Genomic DNA, 6,502 nt, shown 5'->3' on the forward strand with positions numbered 1-6,502 from the left:
CACACACACACACACACACACACACACACACACACACACACACTACTTTTCCCATAAAATATTTATTTCTCATGCTATGGATTCCAGAAGTTTTGTTGTACCGTTTCTACCTCCTGGGAGATCATCTTTTGTTTCTAGTCAAGACTTTGCTTGCTCGGCCTTTTTTACACCTTAACTACAATTATTATATCAATTGATAGATAAAAATAGTGCTGACGTGAACTCTAAGAAAAAGCTATGTAGTTCACCTAGATGATAAAGTTCAGCGGCCACACCTGACCATCTTTGAAAAAGAAACGACACATTAGATGAAGTAATCCAAGATTAGTGGTAACGAACCTTTTTAGTTAAGTGCGTCAGAAGTGTCACCTGTGTACAGGTATTTTAGTTTTAGGTAAATGCCAATGTTTTGTTCAGGGAGTTTTTTTTTTCTTCAAAGTCCTACTCATGAAACACGTCATAGGTTCACCACCATTATCTTACAGTAATATATTCGAAAAAAATACATCGTGCTCACAGGTGGATGACCTTTGGTTATAGGTCAACTTGATCAGGACAGAACCTGGGCCCACACAACATTGAATTCAGTGCCATCAGTTACTAAAACGCTGCTGCTTCTGTTGCTTACAGCATAATAGGTACCACAGAGTAGGAAAACTTACAAGATTCTGCTTTGTGGAACCTGCTTGCAGCTAAGTAAACTGTGACTGTGTGAGTTTAGAATTTGGGCCAACGCTAACGAAACGAGATCCGTAATCGATCTATTCAGCTATTGATATCCTCCAGTAATAAATTAGTTATACTTAACTTACTGAAAGTTCCGGAACATGAAAAATGAAAAAATAAATTTATGCAGTTGTGATTGACCGAGCTATCCCTTTAAAAAATTACAGCCAGAAATTAAAACCGGATCATTCATCTCATTTGGCAGTTTAATTCTATTTGCGATCGATTACAATATTGGTTTGCTTTTAACTGGATAAAAAGTCACATATTTTCAAGGCAAACTGAGTGTGATGATATATATCCTTTTCCGGAAAAAAGACCCGCGATTTTGAAGAGGGAAATGTTTGTCGAGTAGATCGAACCTATACTCAACTAATATTCATTTTATTGACTCCGAAAGGATGAAAGGGAAAATGGATTCGGCAGAATTTAAACCCAAACCTAGAGAGCCGGAAGAAATACCGCTATGCTTTTAGTCTGCCGTGATAACGATCCTGCCAGCTCGCTGCTTCGGACACCTACTGACAACCGAAACCTTTCGCGGATACAGAACACCCGAAAACAACTAAAGATTTCTATTTTATCGCTCAGTTCAAAAGAAACGATATTGATTATGGCCTTTTTCAGTTCTCCTAAGACTGTTGAGAGGGAGAGATGAAATTACCCTCACACCAGATAAACAAGATCCGAATCCTCGCAACAGAATGAACTCCGCTAACGGCAGACAAATGTCACATAGTGATGCTAATCAGGTGACAGTGGGGAAGGATTTGAACTTGGAACAGGAAAAGCTTGAACAATTTATGCTAAATATCCCATCCAACGTTCAGCCAATCCACGGCGAGATCTGAACTCAGAATCAATATTACAAGGTATTTCACTCAACACTGAAACGACTCTGCTATTTCGCCATCCTCTACTTTAAATTGGTTATACAGGGTGTCTACAAAATCTGGGTACATGGGGATTAACACATACTTTAAGAAATTATTATTTCTTATAGTTAATTGTTTATGTTATGATTTTATTTACTCCATGTATCCAGTCTTTGTGGACACCCTGTAGTTTTGACTTGAATCATAAAAAGACAAGGATAATGAAGCAGAGGAACCAGTAGATCACCGAAGAAAACACTTTGTGCTATTTAGATGCGTCCTTTTTACTTCTAAATTCAAATTCTTCCGTAGTCAACTTTGTCTTTTCTCTTTCCGGAATCGATAAAATAAATTCTGGTTAAATACTAGTTGAACGCTAGTCAAATACTGGCGAAATGTTAATCGACTACCTCGAATCCCTCGGTAACGTGTGATATTGCACCAGTCTAAGTTAATACAAGCCAAAGAAGGGAACATTTACGGGGTCACTCGACCAACTAGAAACTGCAGTAAAATCTTCCTCAAATCGGTTGAGACGTTTTGACTCAGCTGTTTTAGCGTTGCTGATTCGACGCTGACTTATTTGACATCAACCATTTTAATCATTCCTTCATCTTTATCCTTTCTTTCATCTTAGTGTTTCTCTCGTTCTCTCGCTTCCTGTTTATGTGTGTGAGCATGGAGCTATGTTTGTATGTATGTGAAATGTCTCTCTTTTCCCCTTCCTCTCATTCTCTGTGTGTGTATATTTCTGCAAGCACGTGCGCGGGTATGTGGGCGTTTTTTGTTTCCTTCAAGTGCCGAAAAATACCGTCGCCAAAACAAATTGAAGGAGGTCCAGTTAGCCATGCTAAATCCTCAACACCCAAACAACCACACTTAATCGTCTCAATATTCTCAAATCATTTTACTGCCATAAAAAGGCAAAGATACATTGAATAATGTAGGGATCTCGTGAAAATTCTTCTAACCACTCCAAATTTTCCTAATTTTCACTAGATTTCAAAAATGCAGTTCTGCTGTAGTTTTGCAAGCAAATAATGAAAATCGCATATTTTTGTCTAGAAATCAAGATTTAAAATTATGTAACTTTAGCAAATCGAAAGCTTTTATTGCTTACATAGCGCGTGGGCAGATCTACGTTGCTAAGGAGACAAAACCTTTACGGGATCGCTCGACTTTCTAAAATAGTAGCCAAATCTTCCTCAAATTTTACCATAACGTCTTTCCATTTGTCGATTGTAATTAATAACGTTTAAAGTCAGTCTCTATGGATGTAGCCATTTATCGAATCCACGACAACCAATTCTTTCTTTGCCATCGCACTTTATTTACAATTTTTCATAAGAAAAGAAAATGTACATTAAATATCGATCGGTGGCGCCAAGTTAATGTTTCAATCGTCCTGAGTTCGATAAAAGATCCCATCCACGGCGATTGGCTTTAATTGAAATGTTATTAAAAACACTCAACAAATGGAAAGTGCTTAGGCCTACGTAGCACAATGTGTCGTGTTTTTTGTTGTTTTGTCTTTTTTGTTAGACGATATGGTGTAGTTTATGAAAGATTTAGTGGCTATTTCTTGTAAGTCGAGAGATCACGTAAAGGTTTCGTCTCCACAGCAACGGAGATCAGCACACACGATATGTCAGCAATGGAAGCTTTCGATTGACTAAAATTACAGAACTTTATATGCTTGTGGAAATTGTTATAAAAAAGAAAAGATAATCATGATGGGGGTCGTTCATGGCTGTGTGGTCGATGAAGTTGGCTTTGCAACCACCTAGTTTCGCGATCAGATGAAAATATTTATAGCTAGTTATTGATCAACTTAATGGACATCACTCTCATCACATGGTTAAGAACGAACGTGGTTCACGTAACACAATTACTGACAGTTTTGTTTCTTATATTTCCCTTGTTCCTCCATCTTTGGATTAGCGTTTGTGAGTTACGTTTTTATATAATACGGGGTGTGTTTGCTTTGAGATATTTTAATTGAACATTCTTCTTCGATGTCTTTGCTTCTTATATACTCTTGCAATCTCATGGGTTTCAAATTTGAATTTCCCATTATAAATTTGCAAAACATCGCAGTGCCCAGTCAAGACCATTAAGATTGTCTCTTTTTAGTCGCAGAACCAGACTCATCATATTTGTCATTCCCTTTTCTGATGTTGATGGTTTTCATTGGAGGTTAACTCATATTGTTTTAGTCAATAATAGCCACAGGCGCCATCAGACCAAAATATAACTTCTAACAACATCCGTAATGGAAAACGAACGAATATCGTCCGTGGATATTATTGATAGAGAGAGAATGATAAGAAGCAACGGTTTTATTGTAATATAAAGGGTGAAAATAAGACACAAGTGAAAGAAGAGACACTGCACAATAAGGTTGTGTGAGTATGGGTAGTGTATGGCGATGGGTTGGGGTAAAGGAGATATAAATACAAACAAGGACTGAAGTAGTGTAAGTGAGGTAGTATGAGCGATGGAAATAAAGCAGATGAAAGAACAGACACCATGGAATCAGGCTAAATAAGTACAAATTGTGTATGACCATGGTATAAGGTAAGGAAGATACAGATTGAAACAGGGTGAGGGTTGAGAAACAGTGATGGTTATAGCATCATATTAGGGGAGAGAGAAAGAGGTAGAAAAGTGAATAGAAGGATTGCAGTGTGTGAGAGAAGCACGAACTCAATAGCGTAGAGTATGCGCCATCTGGGACAAGGCTTGCAGACCCGCTCATCTCCGTTAGGCTCCCAAGTTTATACAGGTTTACACTGCAGATCCAAAAGTGCCACCCTATAAGAGTGTCGCTCAGAGTGAACCGTTCCCCTAGTTGGTTTTTTCTTCAACATTCTAACCTTCTGTATAAATTTTAGTTTTATTATTATTATATTATTACTATTGAGCGAGAGAGCAGTGCGTGCCATCAAAGTGACGCTGCGGTACAAATATACGAAGCCCAATATATCCACCGTGACTATCCGTCTGATAAAGGCGCATACATCACAACGATATGTAAGCGATACGGTGACCTCGTATTAAGATAAACAGTACATGTAGGACACTGAATTTTCTTCAGGTCGAGTAACCATCTCACTCAATAAGTCCCTGAATAAGGGTTATTTAAGGATGATGAATGAAATACCCACGTTTCCAGGTGTGAATTATTCAAGCCTCAAACAATTCCCTCTCAGTACATGACTACGATGCACCCCCACTACCCCTGCTCGTGATCAGAGATGCACATATCCACGAAGGGACATGCTCAACTGGTTAAGTAAACTCGGAAGCCAATCTGTGTTGTTGAGCAGAATATTTGCTGTAGCCTATCTTTGACACCATATACATATGTTGACGATTCCGATCAGTTAAGATCTGAAGCCATGGGAGCCATTGCCTAGTATTGCGTCAGGGTGTTTGTAGTTTGTTTTTTTTTCTCTAGTTATGGAAAAGAATCTTTACACTCACAAAGGGTATCTAGTTAAAAGCTGCAGACCGAGAAACACTGTCCTGGATATACGAAAACAGAATGGTCCCTACTACAATATCTTTATTCATTGGTTTACCGGATCAAGACTGACCTGGTGTTAAAAAAAGAAAAAAAAACAATGTCCTACATTAGTTGCGTTTCGTTTATGTTAAAGTTGGAAGCTAACATTAAAAATATTTACAGACACAAATCTCTAAATTATTCATCTATATTTCATTGTACGGATTATAAAGTTAGCTGGCAACGTATTAAATAACCTCTCGCTTATCAGCGTCCATTTTTAACATTGTTGACTAAAGTTGTCATAACAACCATAACATAAGCACACACACACACACACACATTATGCTCGCATACGCACGCATATGCATGATACATATACCTAAGTACACACCAACCGGAAGTTAGCAAAACGACGAATCTCTGATGAACTGTATGTAAAATATAAATGATACATAAAACTATATATATATATATATATGTGTGTGTGTGTATGTGTGTGTGTGTGTGTGTGTGTTTTGTGTATGTGTATGAATATATATGTGTATATATATAATTCATTATCTCTCGCCTATTGGTGTTCGTTAACGGGCACTGATAACAAATTGGAAATTAGATAAATTACACTCACGCACTCAAACACGGGACCACCAAATGCGTACGAATAAATAACAAAGCATTGGTTCTCTACTAGCAACGCCACAACTGTAATCACCACCACCACCACCATCTCTGCCATCACCACCATCTTACCCGCTATCACCTTCATCATAATCATCACTACCACCGCCATCTGTATCGTTACTAACACGCTCTACTTGACTACCACCGCCATTTCACTATCTCTGGAAATTTTTATTTCTTATTTCGTTTACATAACAGGTACGGATTTACGAGCAATGTGATGTTGTGCAAAATAAATCTATTAGTGAGACAATGTTCTCTCATAAACTAAAAACGTCCTACATTTAATTCCAAACACGCTATATAATATCTATCTATCTATCTATCTATCTATCTATCTATCTATCTATCTATCTATCTATCTTCCGCTTGCTCTCGCTCACCCTCTCTCCCTCCCTCTCTCCACATATACGTACAGATATGTGTATGTGTGTATATCTTCGAAACGCCTAGTTTTAGAATAGAGGCAGCTGATGAAGGAATAATTCTATAAGTGGCTTGTTTGTTTTCCTATGTGTTTGTTCTGTTTGTAAACAAAGTCCGTTTTGTTTTTATGACCCCGTTCATTTTTCTAACGTCCTGTACCCGGATATGCATCTATATATACATGTAGATGTAGGCATACATACATATGCTTATATATCATTTGTTTTATTATATCATAGAACGCACGCGTCCATTTGCAAGTAAGTTTCAACTATATATATAT

The sequence above is a fragment of the Octopus bimaculoides genome, chromosome 7 (genome assembly GCF_001194135.2).
Source record: "Octopus bimaculoides isolate UCB-OBI-ISO-001 chromosome 7, ASM119413v2, whole genome shotgun sequence".
Lineage (NCBI taxonomy): Eukaryota > Metazoa > Mollusca > Cephalopoda > Octopoda > Octopodidae > Octopus > Octopus bimaculoides.